Below are 17,854 nucleotides of genomic sequence, written 5' to 3' on the forward strand. Positions count from 1 at the left end.
CATTTTCTCCAAAAACGAGGAAACGTGTAAAATTCATTACTTTATTAAAACATATATTATTGTGTAATCTTTGGACTATTGCAAAGATACTACAAAATGTTAAATTAAAATTAGAATTAATAAACTTACAAAAATGAACGGAACTTTTCAACTCATCAAAATGAAGGGCAAAAGTGAAAGCACAGTGTTGAGCGTTATGCAAATTAAGTTGCATTACGTCATTCTGTACGTTCCAATCATAGTGATAAAAGACAGATAATAATTTAATTTGTCTGAAGTAGCGATGAAAGCTTGACTATTTCTAGGTAGTTCGTTGAAATTTGGAAATGGCTAGTAAGCTGTTTCATCAGTCTTGTGTAAACTAAGGCTGATGAAACAAAAATAATCATCCGTTTACATAATCAGAATAAATCTTTGAAAGAAATTCGTGAAATAGTGAATAGGAGTCAATACGTAGTAAGATATGTGATAAAAAATATTAGATCGTTCTGAGTGTAGTAAATGCAGCGAGAAGTCGCCGCCCCAAAAGCTGACTCTTAAAGCGAATCCAATGATATCTTCAAGTGCTATCGCAGCAATACTTAAGGAAGACTTTAATAAAGTAATTCATTCAAAAGTTATTCACAGAATTCTTCATTGGGCTGGTTACAAACCTAGAGTAGCCAGAAGGAAACTATGTATCAGCAAAATTAATTGAAAGAAAAGGCTTGTTTTTGCAAGGGAGAATTCGAATAAACATAGTGAATTGTGGACGAATGTATTATTTTCCAATGAAACTAAATTATCGTTGATTCATTGCAATGGAAGGAATTTATTTTGGAGGCAACTGAGGATTGAGCTACAAAAAAAGCATGTTCAAGCAACAGCAAAACTTGGGCCAGCGTTTGATGCTATGAGATTGCAGATGCAGGTGTCTACAACCTTGAATATATTGTGACACAATGGACCACCATATTTATGTTAATATCCCTAAACGTAATCTTCAACAAAGTGGCCGTAAGCTTCATTTATGTAACAGTTTCTGTTTCGAACAGGACAATGATCCCAAACATACGGCACATATTGTCCGCTGTGGTTACTTTATCTTAAGCCACCACGCTCAGTCATCCAGTTCAATCTTCTAACTTCAATCCTATCAAACAAAGAACTCTGGCCCATGGCCAATTCTATCAAACAAAGAACTTGGCAACAGAGTAAGGAAACACAATGTAATGAATATGGATCATTTGAAAAGATACCTTCTGGAAGAATGGTCTTCTGAAACAACTAAGAAATAGGTAAATTCCATGCCAAATAAGCTGTTATTAAAAACAAAGGATTTATCAATAAGTGTTGATAACGATTTATTCTAAAATTTTCATTACTTCATTACTTCATTTCATTACTTTCACTTTTGTCTTTCATTTTGATGTGTTGAATGATCTACATATTTTTTTATCTTTATTTATTTATTATCTGAATTTTTATTAATCTAAATTTTAATTTTAACATTTTGTAGTTATCTTTATTACATAAAAATATAAGTTTGGATAAAAGTAATGATTTAAAAAATTTTTCCTCAATTTTTTTTAGAAAATGCAGCATTTTTAGAAATAGGTAAATTCCATGCCAAATAAGCTGTTATTAAAAACAAAGGATTTATCAATAAGTGTTGATAACGATTTATTCTGATATTTTCATTACTTCATTTCATTACTTTCACTTTTGTCTTTCATTTTGATGTGTTGAATGATCTACATATTTTTTTATCTTTATTTATTTATTATCTGAATTTTTATTAATCTAAATTTTAATTTTAACATTTTGTAGTTATCTTTATTACATAAAAATATAAGTTTGGATAAAAGTAATGATTTAAAAAATTTTTCCTCAATTTTTTTTAGAAAATGCAGCATGTGCTTTCACTTATGTCCATCAGTCTATATAATCTTAATGAGTAAATATGACGTATATTCTCATGGAGGTGAAAGATGTAATCGGGAACCTGACAGTAAGAAAGGGCAGAACAATTTGAGCGAATTTAGTAAATCTCAAAATGAAACTTTAGCAAAAAACGCAATCAGTTTGTAGATATGATCGTTAATTTAATCGCAAAGTTTCTACCTCAGCAATTTGTAACCCAGAGAACAGGGACAACAAACGAACAGTTCCGAAATAAAAACTACCATACACTATTAACTAACTACTAACTTTCACTAATTTCATAACGGTGATGAATACAAGTGAGATTCTCTGTGAAAGCCTTCCACGAAGGCATTCTTTCTCTTAGGCATACCGTATATCTCAGTACCTAATATGTTTTGTCATAATGAAACAATACGTTCCTCAGTGGTCTTTGGTATTTTAATTCATATTTTTAATTAACCGGAGAACTAACTGCAAGTAATCTTTCATTCTCATTATTAATATTTCATTTCTTCTTGTCATTTTTCACGTTAAGCACTATAATGCCTGTAAAAATTATACTTTGTTTAAAAGACAGAAGAAAACTAAGTTCAAATTTATTGTCCAGTGCTGTTATATTCACAAATGGTATGTGTCAACGATGAAGAAACCATATACATGTTTTGAGCAATAAGTTGTATATGATATCTTTACTGTTAAAAGTTGGCAACATAATAAAGCAATCTCACAAATAATTCGTTTCGAATATTTTGCCTCATAGGATAACAATATTTAAACAGTTTTCTCTAAAATAGAGTATACTGGTCTTTTTTTATTTTATTTGTTTAGGACACTTATGTCACTTATTTAAAAATAACATTTTCCAGCCTATACGAGCATAGCATTCATGAAAATGTGAGTAATATTTCACCAGATTTAAAGATTTAGTTCATTATACTAGACTCGTAGAATATATAAAATGAGGAAATATAATATACTAAAATTAGCAATGAACAATATTCTGCACCGAATATCCTGTTTCACTTTCCTTTCTCGAGTTCAGGACGGGATAATTCGATGAACTATAAAAAGGACCGCTGGCTGATGACGCAGATTCTAAGTTCCGAATCTTATACAGAATTCTGTGGACGAAATTCTCGTCAAATTACCTAAGTTAACGGATGTTGGCTGGAAGATAAATTTGTTTCTTTGCTTGTTTGTTTTAGGATATCCCAAGCATGATGTAGTGGTGCGGGGGGGAGGGTGGTAACCCAGGTTGCCTAGCGGAAATGAAAAGATAAGGATTTTATTGCATTTCCCCTCTTGGTCTTTTACCAGTGCAATAAATAAATTCCTGCTTATTGTTATAGGTATAAATCCTTAAAATTGTACGTTTTGAAGGTTCATGAAATAATTTAATTTAGCGATTGGCTATCAAAATTGTTTTATGAAATCTGCATTAGTTCATTAGATGTAGCATTACAGTCTGTTATTTTAGAGCATGCATTTCAAAAACCATGCCAATGGCTGCTACAGAAAAAAAGGTCTAACGCTAAAAGCTCATAATCGTAAATGATGTAAGGTTTGCTACGATTTTAAGTAGTTATTTTGAAGTAATTTAAATCATTGCAAGGTTGCGTGGGAAAAAAAAAATTCGAATCTTTTCTGTCCTAAACAGCACTCAACACACAGTTTTATGCAGAAAGATTTATGCGCCATCATTGCATATTGGTTATCATAAATCAAACGTGTTGCATTTTAGCATTGCATAACGAGCGTCTTCTTGCAACGATGAATTGCGTTCGCCGTGTACTTAGTTTAATTGATTATGACAAAGCATTCGAGGATTTTCTGCCGAAGAAAAGGGAATTCTTTCTCGAAGAAATTTTAAAGAGAATTCACTTTACACTGTCCATTACCGGAACCAGAAGAAAGTCCATGGAGCTAAGCGCATTTGTCAGAATTCGAACGCGGTTGGTATTCTGCCAAGCATTACTACGTTTTGAAAATTATGTTTTCATGCTGCATATTACTTATTTCTTACTTAAAGACTGAGGCTTCGAGAACAAAGCCTTTTTTGTTTATGGTTTTCAGTTCTGGAGCCAAAAGAAATTTCATGTTTTAAAATTAATTAAACTTATACATGAAAAACTCATTTTCGTGTCTGGTTAACACTACTGAAGTTTAAGGAGTTGAAATTTAGTCCTTTGCGATTAAAATTTAATCTTCTTGCCTCATACTTTTAAATAGAGATTCACCTTTGCACGTGTAATAAGTAACCGAAGTTCTTCATCTTCTAAAGAAATGATGAATGTTGCCCTTCATTATCGTTTCCCGGAAAATTATTTTCAATTAAGCTGAAAAGTGCAGATTCATCACATATGCGTTTGAAGCTGTCTAAATTCGATAAAGTATATCATAAACGAATTGAAATGACCTGATGGGTAGAGAGATAGGTTTTTGTGACTAAAGAGGTTGTTACTGAGAACGCGGAAGTTTCATCTTCAGATGTCACTCACATTAATTTACCACTTGTTGGAGAGTGACTCACCTCTGCGTTCAGCATTTGGACTGAACTTTGATTCCACGCTTTTCATTAATATTAATTCAACGAGATGATTATCAGAATTGCCTACAAAGGGATCTTTGAATCTTCAGGGCTCATTTATTTAGCTGAATCATCATGAAATTGTATCTCATTATTTTTATTTATGTGATCAACTAGTTAAAACCGTAAAATGAAAAGTAAATGGTCATTAATCTGAAATATATTCCACCTGCCATAAGTAATGGTTACCAACTCGTTACTTTTCGCCAAGTAAATGAAACGATCACTTCATATTTATCTTGATTTGTTTTTAAACTTTTTGAATCTTTCTGTTTAAATAAGTATTATTTACTAGACATTAATCTTGTGATCAGTTGTTTTAGTCCATTGAAATATTCTGCATTTCATTTACTTCCTATGTGGCAATTTGGTGTTTTGTGCGTTTCTTTTTTATTCCGTATCCTTATATGCAGTAGGTGATTAATCTGAAAGTGAAATATTGTTGTTCTGTGCGAATCCCAAAATACTGTTTTTCTTTGGGAATTGAGTAATTAATATTTCTTTCAAAATGCTTGAAATGCTTACCATACTTGAAAATATTTAGCTATATTAAATCACCATTTACTTCAAGGCGAGAACTGTTCGCAGATTTCTGTTATTGACATTTGGAGGCCGGCTTTTATATGAATTCAAAATGATTTAGAAATAATTTAATCCCAAAATTATATTACAGGTTGTAAGGATTATGTTAATTTTATTAAAAGTTAAATTTTGAGTTAAACTTCCTTTCCTATCGCTTCTTAATTTCAACTTACCACTTCCGGCCAGAACGTAGTTTTAGAATCAGGTCTGAATGTAAATTGAGGAAGAGCGGTATTTAACCGCGAAGTTCTACTGTCTTAGTCAGAGAGAACCAGAGATTCTGGTTAGCACGCGTCCGCCCTTTTAGGCTACTCTCTCTTATTACGTTCGGCTGTACTCTAGGCCCTTGATATCTTCGCAGTCAATTAGCGTTAAGGGGCCAACTCCTGACTTAGAATCTTGATAGCTTCGGCTATATCTTTTTAGCTAACATTAGTTAAGTTTAATTCTTAGTTTCCTAAGTTCAAGCCCGAGTATCGGCTTTATTGTAAAACTTCAAAGACGGAGTTCTGTTAAACTTTAGTTGGAATAATAAAGGGTTATTTCACCCTTCTCACTTGTTGTTGTCACCCCACGAACTCAAGCGATTATTCGCTTACTAGTTCTTCAGATTCTTCACATTCAACTGTAACTTGATATACACAGAACAGAATCTTTACAAGGTTAAATAATTAAAAAACATTATTTTTACCTTATTTGATCCAAATATGCATTTATTAAATTTCTTAAATTTCTCAGTATCGGTATCCGACTCAGAAGTTTCTTGCACTTCTCGGAAGTCTCTGTATTCTACAGGAAAGATTGTCATCGTTCTCCAGTCGACCGTTAACACCGATCTCTTAAATAGCATCTTCTGTTTTATCCATACTCAGCAAAAGTCATAACACTTAGCTGAAAATTAAATTGTATTTTAATATTTAACAGCCATAAATAATGTTTAAAACATTAGATTAAATTTATAGACATTAAAGCGATTACTTTTAAAATAATGTGACGTCATTCATTACATCATTCACAACATAAAATTCCATAAAATATCATAAACAATAAAATTTTTATTTCAAAAAAATGCAAAATTAAATTAATTTTTATTATTTAGAAGTCATAAATAATATTTAAAACACGGAATTTATGCATAATAAAAGGCATTATTTTTTAAATAAAATGACAACAAAGTATCGGTTACCATAAATAACTTGTCCAGCAAAGGGTTTACCATAAGTCGTATTGCTCGTCAAAAAAAATCGCCAAAAATCGTAAAAATCCGTGCAACCGTCTACCAAAGTAGCACCTAAAAATATTGCATACAGATTTACTAAAGGCATAAAAACCTTAACCGGACGATAAGAACAACATAATTCAATCATTTTTAAAGCAAAAAGTGTACAATTTACAAACATATAAGAGTAAAGAAACTGAGATCACTGAGCCGGGTAGCAGAGTGGATATATATATAAATATATTTATATACGTTTGGTGCGGACGATTGAACGTATGTACGTACTTCATTTTAAAGGAGTTTTATAATTTTTTTGGAGGAAAAGAGTATTTTATTCTGTCCTTACGTACAGATATCACGCAAAAACATCGTTAAATTGCATTCGATAGCGTTCAAAATGGATATTTTCGTTGAAATATGCTGCCTGAAACTTTTCGCGATTACAATACTTCCTTTTTACTTCGTACAAGGAAGTAAAAATCTGAAAGTTTTTCTTACTTTGTTATTTTTCATTTTTTTTAGTACCAATACACGGATAATTGGAAGCTTAGTACATTTATAAATACATTTTTGACACATAAACTGCATTCTGATTTTTTTAAATTGTTAGTTCCCTGTTAAATTCTACTTTATTTCATTTCTTTTCTCGAGTAAATGTTATTTTAGAAATATGTTGCTTTTTCAGAAGAATTAATTTGTAAAAATGTTTTAAATGAAATCTATTAAAATGGAATTTTATCAATTTTCATCATTCTTAAAGCGTTGAAATATTTAGCATTTATTGTTTACTGTAAGCTTAATTTTTTTATTCGATTTAAAAATATCTTTTATAAAATAAATTCTTTTAATTCTAGAATAAGTAAATCGAAACAGATACTGGAATTTTAGAGAAGCATAGTTTTACTAATTTCCTAATATAATGCATTTAGTAGAGTATATTGCTTTTGAAATTGTGGGTTACAGCATTAGTTAAGTATTAATTAGTATATTTACAGAATACACGTACTAAAGTACTCTTCAAAAGTAATAAAACATGCATTTATTTTATTCTAGGTGATCTTAAGAAGCCTCTATCAAAGGATATATTGAATTGTTGGTAGAATTTATAGGAAGGTAAGAGTTCATAATAATCTTTACCGTTAGTAAAGTTAATAATCATTACCGTTGTCAACATAAAGATCTACGAAATTAACTCTCTGTGCCATCGAAAAGTTTGTATACAGTTTGAGCAATATCTTTATAGGGCATTATCGCATTCCTCCTTGTATGCTTTAAGAGGTTATACTCGAGAGGTGACTCTCGATCAACACTGGGTAACACGATAATTCGAGCGATAACAATGTTTATTAAGTTTGCTTTAGGGCAATACCGCTTCATGAGTGTATTCAACAATATATGCGTATAAAAATACTGCCAGTCTTTAATCTGAACGCGTTTTTTAGATTTATTGTTATATATGCGGCTTCGACGCTAGTTCGAACTTGGGAGTCAGGGCTGTTTCTAGCTGGGGTGCAGCGCGTAAAAGTACGCGGGCGGCCGGACTCTGGCAATACCATGCCTTCATTTTGTCATATGTAAGTACATTTTACACAATTTGTCATATGTAAGGACTTAGTGAGTCCGAAATAAAAATTTTATTAATCATTGAGCATTTTTTTTTAAAATTTGGGGCGGCTATCTTAGGAAAGTACATGGCCTAGCCTAGGAACAGCCTATGGCCTATGGCGATGGAAAGTACAGCCTATGGCTTAGGAACGGCGCTGTCGACAGTCTTGGGAAAAGGAGTATTATTTTCAAAGTTACGGAACCCATGGAATACGATGAAGAAATCAATTCAAGTGAAGGTAAGTTCGAATTTTCTTTGATGAAGAGCTAAATTACATCTATGCATAGACTATTTGACGATAAAGAAGAGCAAGGCAAAACATTAAGGTAATAGATAGTGAATGTGAAAGTGACAGCGGTTCCGCAGACGGGATAGAAAATTCAGAACGGGTAACATGCACGAAATCCAAAGAAATAGAGCGAAGAATATCGTTTATGTCCGGTTAAAGAGCCGCAGGACTTCAAGTATCTTCAGACATAAAAGAACCATTAGATTTCTATGAATTGATTGCGAAATCATTTTAAGTTAAATGTAAGAAATTCACCAAATATGCGGAAAATAGTCTGGAGTTGCTGGCTCATCCAAGCTATAAAGGCCTCGAATGCAAAGTGTTAATTCCGACGAGGGCACAGTTGCCTTCTCACGTTTCTTGTTTCAAAGGATTTATAGGTCTGTACAGTGGCATTCGAGTTAAGATGTGGTGGACGATAACTGGTCACCCCATGGATTCGGAAGACCGGATTATGTGCCTGTTACCAGTCGTCTTTAAATAAAGAAGATTACAAAGAAATATCGCATTCCTCAGTGTATGCAGTTAGTACATTCTTGTAATATATGCAGTTAGTACTTTCAGCTAGTAACTTGAAGATCCATGGCTGTATTTCTGTCGAGGATATAGTTTATTTTTCATATTCCTTCTTCGGAAAACCTTATAGTCTCAACACCATAAATGAGCGCAACATTTTTAATTACGAAAATGAAAGCTGCATTTGCAGTTTTTATACATTTCTGTCTTATAAATTCTTTTAAAGTGACAAGTGACTTTAGTGAACCGAAATATTGCATTTAACGGTTAACTTACTCAAATTCTTTGGCTTGTGACGTAAAGAAGTTGTAGTTTTCAAAGTGTCAGGTATATTGACAATTGAGAAATCTGTGAACACATGAATCTGTTGTAAATCCTCAGATCACTGTTCCTGGTACTTATCTGCTCGAATCTTACTGTCTTGCATGCCTAAGTAACCAAGTAGGAAGTTCTTCAATCAAGAAGGTTAACTGACGATCCGTCTTCTTTTTGATTCTTTATGACATGATGTAAAAGACAAAACAGCTTTAAGAATAGTTTTGAGCTATTTATTTTGCTTAATATCCGTAATTTTAAAATTTCTTGCTCTATATCAACCAAAACAAAAATAGTATAAAATTACCTTTATACAAATTAAAGTTAGGATATAATTCATGCGAACTTTTTCAACAGTGAAACATAGAAGTACGTATGAACAATATACTTAAACAAAAATACATATTCAATTTATAAAATGAAACCTTCTTAAGGGGCTACCCGCGATTGCATAAAATTTTGACCTGTTACGGTAGGCGCCTTACAGAACATGATTGTTTAATGGTAGTCGGTACCTTTATTTAAATGTGTTCTCATAAGTACAAGTTACCTTCAGAAGTAGTCATACAGTTTTAAACAATGATGATTACTCAGTGCGCCTACCAAACCTTACTGAGTTGCCAAAGAAACGAAAATTGAACGAAACAACGTTCCTTAATCTTCAACATACACCGGGTCCACAACAGTGTCTATACTGGTTTTTATTTTCGCAACTTTTTATTCCAGACAAAAACTTCCAATAACTAAAATGTTTTAAATGAAGTAAATATTCATACTTTAGCAGTTTTTAATTAAAAAATGAGACAGTTTCAGCAAAATTGTTAATTTTAACTCTTTATATCTCCCGGTACCAATACCAATATGTGGCAAATTTTTATACTCATTATAAAAAAATAAAAAATTCCTTTACAACAAAAATGGATGTTTTTATTATTAGATATCTATTCTTTTATTTGATCTATTTTCTTTTATTATTTACTAGTGTGTAATATTCTATTATTTATAATTTATTACAATATCAGAATGGCCAAAGAATTTTCACACAAATGATTTATAACTTTTCTAACGCTAAAAACACGTTATTAATATTCTCAGGAAGTATTATTATTTGAGAATTATAATCTAATAATTCTACAGAAGATCATTTAAACTAAAAATATTTTTCATTTTAGTTTACGCAAATAATATTACGACTAGGCTTAGTCCCAATTTTGAAATCTACCAGTACTTCCTAGAGCACGAATTCTAATAAGATCTTTCTGAAAAAATTTATATTTATCAATACTTTTTACGACAATTGTTGCTTCTTTATAAAAAACACTATTTGTCAAACTGGAACAAATTTTTTTTAGAATCATCTCTTTCCAAATTAAGAAGTGTCTACCGTATGACCTTTATTCGAGATTTCTGAATCCAAAGTGCCTAAAGTCGTAGTGAACCTTTAGCAAGGGTTGCCATTTTATTTTAGAATCATAAGCAAAGCACCAAATTTCATCTTTAGTCACAATTGACTTCATAAAAAAAATCAGGATCAATATCTGTTGTTTGAATCAGATCATGACATACAGAAATTCCGTCTTGTTTCTGTTCTGCACTTAACGAATAAAGGACTAAACAAATGCACATTTTTCAAGATTTTCTGTGATGTTTCTGAGAGATGTGTCTTTACAGATGTTAAACTCCTCTGCTAGCTTTCGAAGAGACAGTTAACGATGCTTTTAGTTGTTCGAGAATACAAAAGGCGGGGTTCATCATCATCTTCGCTTCCGTCGCGAAGTGGTCGATACAAATGAAAAACTTTGGATCGTGTTAATGCTAGATCCCCTATGCTTTAAAGAACATTTCATGTGTCTCTGTTACTGCTGCCCAGTCAGTATAAAGGTTAATGAAGCTGATTCCCCTATTGATGGACTCGAGTTCAGATCACGGAGAAGGCATGGGTGTTTGTAAGCTTATAGTGACTGTGTGGGAAGGAGAGTATTGCAAAACATAACGATCCGGGAGTCCTCTCGAGAGATTAGTTGTAGAGAAAGGGATGGAAGACCTTCAGAACGCCCCCGGAGGTGCTCTCCTTCGAAACGGAGACGGAATTGCACAGTTAGTGCGGCATAACTATATCTGTACGACTAATGGGAAATTTCAGTTCTACTGCCCACATCTAGGTACTACATATCTTTGTTCTTATTTTGCTCACTTTACAAAAAATCTTTATTGCTATTCAGCTTTCAAATTCATATAGCAGATATCTGGTGGATCAAAGCAAGTGATTAACTTGAAAATTCTGTTCGTAATCAGACGATATTTTAGAAAAATGCAAGTTAAGATGTCATGGTAATAAAAACTGTCTCTTAACGTTTGGCAGGTTTGCTGGATTTTTTGAAAGTGTAGTCTTAAAACCTTGTAAATGTAGTATATATATCAGGGGTGGCCAAGCTCCTTGATAGTCCGAGCCATTTTTCAAAATTTGAAATTTTTCGCGAGCACCAATTAAATACGTATTTAAAAAGTATTAAAAAAATTTTTTACAGAAATTATATTTATTGAAAACATAAATAAAAGTACAAAATATATGCATTGAATTTAAATATTAAAAATTAAACACATTTATTTTACTTTTCTTGATAATTCTTTAAAATTTGGCGAATAATTGGTGACAGCACTTCTCAGTAATTCTTTGAGATGCTTGTTAGTTAATACTGATCGGTGTTTGGATTTTACGAATTTTAAAGTGGAATAAAAGGATTCACATAAGTACGTTGTTCGGAATATTGAAATAATTCGACAAGCAGCCTATTTTAATTCAGGATACTTCGATTCCGGTACAAATTTCCAAAATTCAGTAATCGGCGTCGATTTATATTTTAATTGTAGAGCTTGATCTTCTTGCGTCTCTATTAATTATAATTCTCCAGATACTTTTTGGGTCATAATTATATTGGAAATGGAAAACTCACCGTGAATTATGTTAATTTCAAATGGATTCAGAAAAAAATCAAGAGACGATGGAGGGAAATGAAATTTGTTACAACTTTGCGCTTAGTCTTTCATATTTGTTGTTTGTAATTTAAAAGACATTTTCTGAAACACATACGGAACGATAATAATTTTTTAAAAATACAATAACACAAAAATGAAAAGGGAACTAGGGTATATTTATCGAGAGCCACAAATAATCCTTCAAAGAGCCGCATGTGGCTCCCAAGCCGCAGGTTGGCCACCCCTGATATATATCTATGTTAAACGTTCACATATGAGTGACTATTAGCTATAGCAGAACGGAAATAAATGAGTCAGATACTATGTTTTCAAAAAATAGCTAAAATCAATGCTGTAATTGAAGTCTAACCATGACTAATAACGCTGGATAACCAATTATTTGCTTGCGGATTATCAAAGATCTGTCAAAAAATTGAGTGTATTCACCCGAGACTGATATAATATGAAGTTAAAATTTTAATGTTCACTCACATGTGAAAAATTAGAAATTGATCCTCGATATCCCAAAGAAGGAAAGTTTTATCAACGAACATGTAACAGAATTGGAATTTTCTTGTTATCATTTCCGTTGTTCAGGTTTTTAATAGAGAGGGGAATTGTGGGTGTAGAAAGGCAAATACAGGGGTTGGACAAAAATATGGAAACACCTTTAAAAAAACATGTTTCTTTGCTTAATATGGTGTAGGAAACCCGTTGGCATCCAAAACAGCTTGCAGTCTTCTCGGAATGGATAAATACAGTTCCTGTATGTTTGCCAAGGGAATATTATACCATTCTTCCTGCAAAACGGTGGCAAGTTCAGATAACGATGTTGGCGGTGGATAACGAGAACGCACTTTTCGTTCCAATGTACACCACAAAGGTTCGATAATATTCAGGTCTGGTGACTGTGTTGGCCAGGGCAGATAGGACAACTCATCCACGTGCTCAGAAAACCAGTCCTGGACAATGTGAGCTGTGTGAACAGGGGCTTTGTCGTCTTGGAAGACACCATCACCATCGGGGAACAAAGTTTGCACCATGGGATGAACTTGATCGGCCAAAATGTTCACATAAGTCTTGGCAGTCATGTACCCTGACACTGTTATCATGGGGCTAGCAGAGAACCACGATATGGCTGCCCAAACCATAACAGAAACCCCACCATGCTTCACTCTTGGCAACAAGCAGTCTGTATTATAGGCTTGAGATGGCGTTCTCCAGACGTAAACTCGGCCAGAAGTGGGAAACAATGTGAAAGTAGACTCGTCAGACCATATCTGCTTCCACTGCTCTATAGTCTAGTCTTTATGACTTGAACACCACCTTTTCCTGTTACGGGCATTAGCATCACTGATGAGTGGCTTCTCAATTGCAGCACGGCCAGCAATTCCCTGTTTATGAAGCTCCCTTCTAATTGTTTTGGTACTCACAGGGTTCTGTAACACAACATTCATTTCAGCAGTAACTTTTGAAGTTGTGGTCTTCTTATTTTTCGTCACAATTGCCTTTAATGATCGTCTGTCACGATCACTCAAGACACACTTTCGTCCGCGCTGTGATTTAGCAGATGATGTTTTTCCGCTTTTCAAATATGCGGAATAAATCTTCGATACAGTACCTCTTGAAACACTAAACACCTCGGCTACCTTGCTTACGGAAGCACCTACCATACGTTCTCCAACAATTTGCTCACGTTAAGTCTGTTAACTCTGACATAATGCAATGACAACCTCGCATAACAGTACTCCGACAACAACTGAACTGTTTAGCACATTTACGAAGTTGTATAGGTGGCGTCAGTAGTCAAAAACGCCAGCGCCACCTACATATTTCATTAAAATCAATCTTTCTTTTCAAACATGCATTTCACAAGGTGTTTCCATATTTTTGTCCATCCACTGTACTTTGTAAGCTATAGAATTTTACAGATCAAACAGCTTCCCGCTGCATTCCTATGACCACTCTCTTGATTCAATTTTGCTGTTTCACATTCATCTTCAGTTTCTTGCTCCTGCTCATTCCAAGCTAGTTTTCTGCCTTGATCCTTTTACAGCTCTGAGAAGCACTTAACCATTTGTCCTCAAGAATGTCAACCTATCTTTCAAAAATAGGAGTATAATATACCTTTCTGGAAGAAACATGCCAACATGTACGCATGTTTCCATATTTTTTAATCAAATATTTCTTAAATATACTGTATGTCGTTCCTTTAACACGTGAAAAGAGTTCAAACTTTATGGTATACAAGTTTATTATTATTATTATTATTATTATTATTGGTGTTATTTTCCATGGCTACTCGCGGATTAATTAACGGGAATAATGGAGCGTTCTCAGTGTAATTTGCTCACTGTCAAAGTCGAGGACAAGATAATGATCCTACTGAAGATATATTTGTGTAGTAGAAAATGGCAAAATAAAATTTAACCTAATGTGAGGAATTATATATTTGTGTATAGCGCTATTACTCTTATTTATAGATGTTCTTAATTTTATTCGCTTTTACTCAAAAATTTCCTTCATTGTTGTTAAATTACCTTAATGCAGTCTTCCATTAGGAAAACTTCAATACAGAACTTAAAGTAAAATTAGACCAGTTTTAATATTTTTTAAGGATGTTGTGGAGGATTTTTGATTTCGCACGCTTTCTTGATTCCATAACAAAGTCATCATCAGAAAATCTATTCTGCACTTGCAACGAATATAAATATTTATATTTACAGTGTTTAATTATGACGAGCAATCAGCCACATTTGAACACACAAAAAGTAAACAAAACGTACAACTATAGTATATCCCACTTCTATCATACCGCCATCGTTCAACTGGCGAAATTTTTTTATTATTTTATTCTTCATCACAGAGTGGCTACCAGCTCGTGGAAGCTGAAGGCTGGCTCTCGCAGTGTTACCTCAACAGTCTTCTAAATATTAATAAATGATAACCAAATATATTATGTTATAACAATTTTCAAATTTTCTCCGACAATTATTTTAACAGTTTTCATGATTTTAAAATAGAAGGCCTATGGATTAAATCATCAAGAAAGTTCTATGAAGAAATGAAATAAAACCATCTACAGCAAACGAATTTTTATACATACAAGCATTTTTTATCTCTAGTTGAAAGAGAATTGAATCATTTTGCTTACTTTGCTGTTATTAATCTGTCGTTGCATACTGTCGTCTCAGTTTTCATTGTTGCATAAACATTGAAATATCAGCACATGCGACAGATAATTGATAAATATCAACTGATCAGCCAAAACATTATGGCCCACTTCTTAATTCCATTTCACTCCATTCTCAACTCGTAAAACAGCTGGATTTATTATCATGGTGTGGATTCTACAAGTCCTTGTTAAGTGTCCGAAGGAAAACTGTTCCAAATTTGCAAAAATGAGTCACGTAAAATTCAGGTAGATTACGAGGAGGTAATTGGTGAACCCCCTTTAACTGATGCTATATGACATCCCAAATGTATTCAATAGGATTAATATTCGTGAGTTAAGTAACCAGCATATGGAATGGACAATCAAATGGAATTCATGAGTACATTCCTCAAATTATTAGAGCTCAAATCCGGCCTAGTGGCAAAGAGCGTTCTCTTGCTGGAAGAATCTGTATCTGATGCGGAAGACAGAAGATATAAAAAGAGATAAATGGTCAGCAATGATGTTCATGTAGTCTACAGATGTCAAGGTCAGTTCTAAAATAAGCACCTACGCCCAGGAAAACGTTCCGTAAATCATAATGCCTGAGATGGTCATCGATGTGATGTAAAAGGAATCGTGATTCATCCAACTAGGCAACTGTTTTCCGTTGTTGCATGATTCATTCACGATGTTCCCGGGTCCGCTGTAGTCATAAATGTCATGAAACTGGGTTAACAGAGATGTTGGTAATAATAATAGCTGGGTAAACAGTTGCATATGAGAGGTAATTTCCTACGGAATCCCATACTCAACACATCCGATGGCCTGTGTACTCAGATATATTTCTGTTTGGACTTGCATTTCATTGATTTATCAACTGAGCCACTTGCGTCCGCGTTTGCTGCTTGGTTTTATCAAAAGGGACATCCTATGATACCCTCATTCGTTAACCAGGAGTTGCGTTCAATGTCTTGTTTTCTCATTCAGCACTTCGTTCGAGGCGTATGTCCAACGGCTCGTACAGTCAATTTCACCGTCCTTCTTCTTCGTCCAATTTTCATAAATACTTACAACTGGTTTACAGAGGCAGCTCGCGAATATCCAAGACGAAGGTACAGTTTCTATCCTAGATTTTGGCCGATTACAGTCTAGCCGTTCAGAAGAATGTCGAGTTTTGATATTTATCAAAGTCGCTTAAATCAGCAACCTTCCTCAATACAAGCATATATAGTAGATAAAATGATGCCTTAGTATCCCTGAAAAGAAATTTAATAACCACCTCATCTTTTCATGCGTATCGTAGTGTTGTGGTTGATCAGTGTACGTAACAAGAAAACTAATGCAGAAAAATTTTATTGTTTTTCCTTTTAGCATCCGTTTTGTGTGCAAATTTTAATTGCAATCTGATACTGTTCCCTCACTTTTAGCAGCAATCAGCAACTTTTTTTATGGTAGTAGAAAGTACTTCATGTATTAGGTTCTTCACTAAATTGTACTTTTAAAACTTTGTGAAGTTTTTCAGAAATAATTGATATCAGTTTGAGAACTCAAGAAAGAAAAGTCGGTTTTTCGCATTTATTCTCTTTTATAAAATGCATATTGAAAATCAACCAATGCTTATAACAGAAAAGATCACATAGAGAGTACGGTATTATGTTCTTCAGTCATCGAATATAAAGGCTGTTCCTTCAGTATAGGGTCTATTTTTATATTTGATATGAAGTAAAGTATTTCATCTTAATAGAATTTGAATACCGTTGATCCCCGACATATAATAGTACAGTTTTTGAGGTATTGCAAAAGTAAAATGAGTTCAGAAGAATTTCGAGTTTTGATCTTTTCCCAGATTAGGAATAGGCGATATGTTATGATACACAGGGCGGTTAAAAATATCTGTCAAAAACATAAAAACAGGCTGAGGGGACCGAGATAAGCATAGTTTGTAATGGAATAATGTGTGTGCCCAAACGCCAGGTTGAAGTGGCAGAGAGTGTTGCTGAGCGGTAGCTAAAAACGTTTTGCTGGGTAGCTACACGAATATAGAGCTCGTTGATATGCATTGTATGGAAGGTACTGTCAACGGAAACGGGGTATCTGCTCAAAGGGTGTATTTCAGAATCGTTCTCTGTACCTCATTTGAGTAGTTGTTCTTTTGTATCTTCAAACCCGCAGAGAAAATGCACGTCGACCACTCAACAGCCTCTTATATCACCCCAATGCGCCATTTTGACTCATATATTCTATTACAAGCCCTGCTAATATTGGTTTCTTAAACATATTTGCTAGATATTTTTGAATCGCCCTTTATGCATCGCTTACAGTCTAAGCACCGACAGACAGACAGAGGAGATTGTTGCTTCTACTGCAAGGACGTATAAAATAAAAAGAAGGAAAAAATTTTACGGATGGAGTTTGATAAAAACAAAAAGGAAGGACAAATTTTACAGATGAAACTTGATAATAATAATACCAAAGGACATATTTTACACTTAAACTTGACATCTTCCTGAAGATTATTTATCTACCCAAGCCTCGCAATATGTGCCTTTTATCATCTGTTCTTGAACCTCTTCGAAAGAGAAATAAGTTAATGACCTAATGCGGTAACACACCCTTAACCCTGTAATCTCTTTAAATTCAAAGCTTCAAACATTCCTTAAGCTTATTAAACATTCAGTTGAATACACTGATAACGAATACTA

The 17,854-nt window shown here is 33.5% G+C and overlaps 1 protein-coding gene across 1 annotated transcript in view; it reads left to right on the forward strand.

Annotated features, from left to right (window-relative positions):
- Window positions 1-17,854, forward strand: part of bdg (sodium-dependent transporter bedraggled) — a 316,789-nt gene that overhangs the window by 66,933 nt on the left and 232,002 nt on the right. The window contains exon 2 of the mRNA XM_035349992.2: window positions 7,347-7,406. The gene's annotated coding sequence lies outside the window, so the exon portion shown is untranslated. The remainder of the gene's footprint in view (window positions 1-7,346; window positions 7,407-17,854) is intronic.

This window comes from Stegodyphus dumicola, chromosome 5 (assembly GCF_044657685.1).
Source record: "Stegodyphus dumicola isolate Sdum_Otavi_A_Nest chromosome 5, ASM4465768v1".
In the NCBI taxonomy this organism is placed as follows: domain Eukaryota; kingdom Metazoa; phylum Arthropoda; class Arachnida; order Araneae; family Eresidae; genus Stegodyphus; species Stegodyphus dumicola.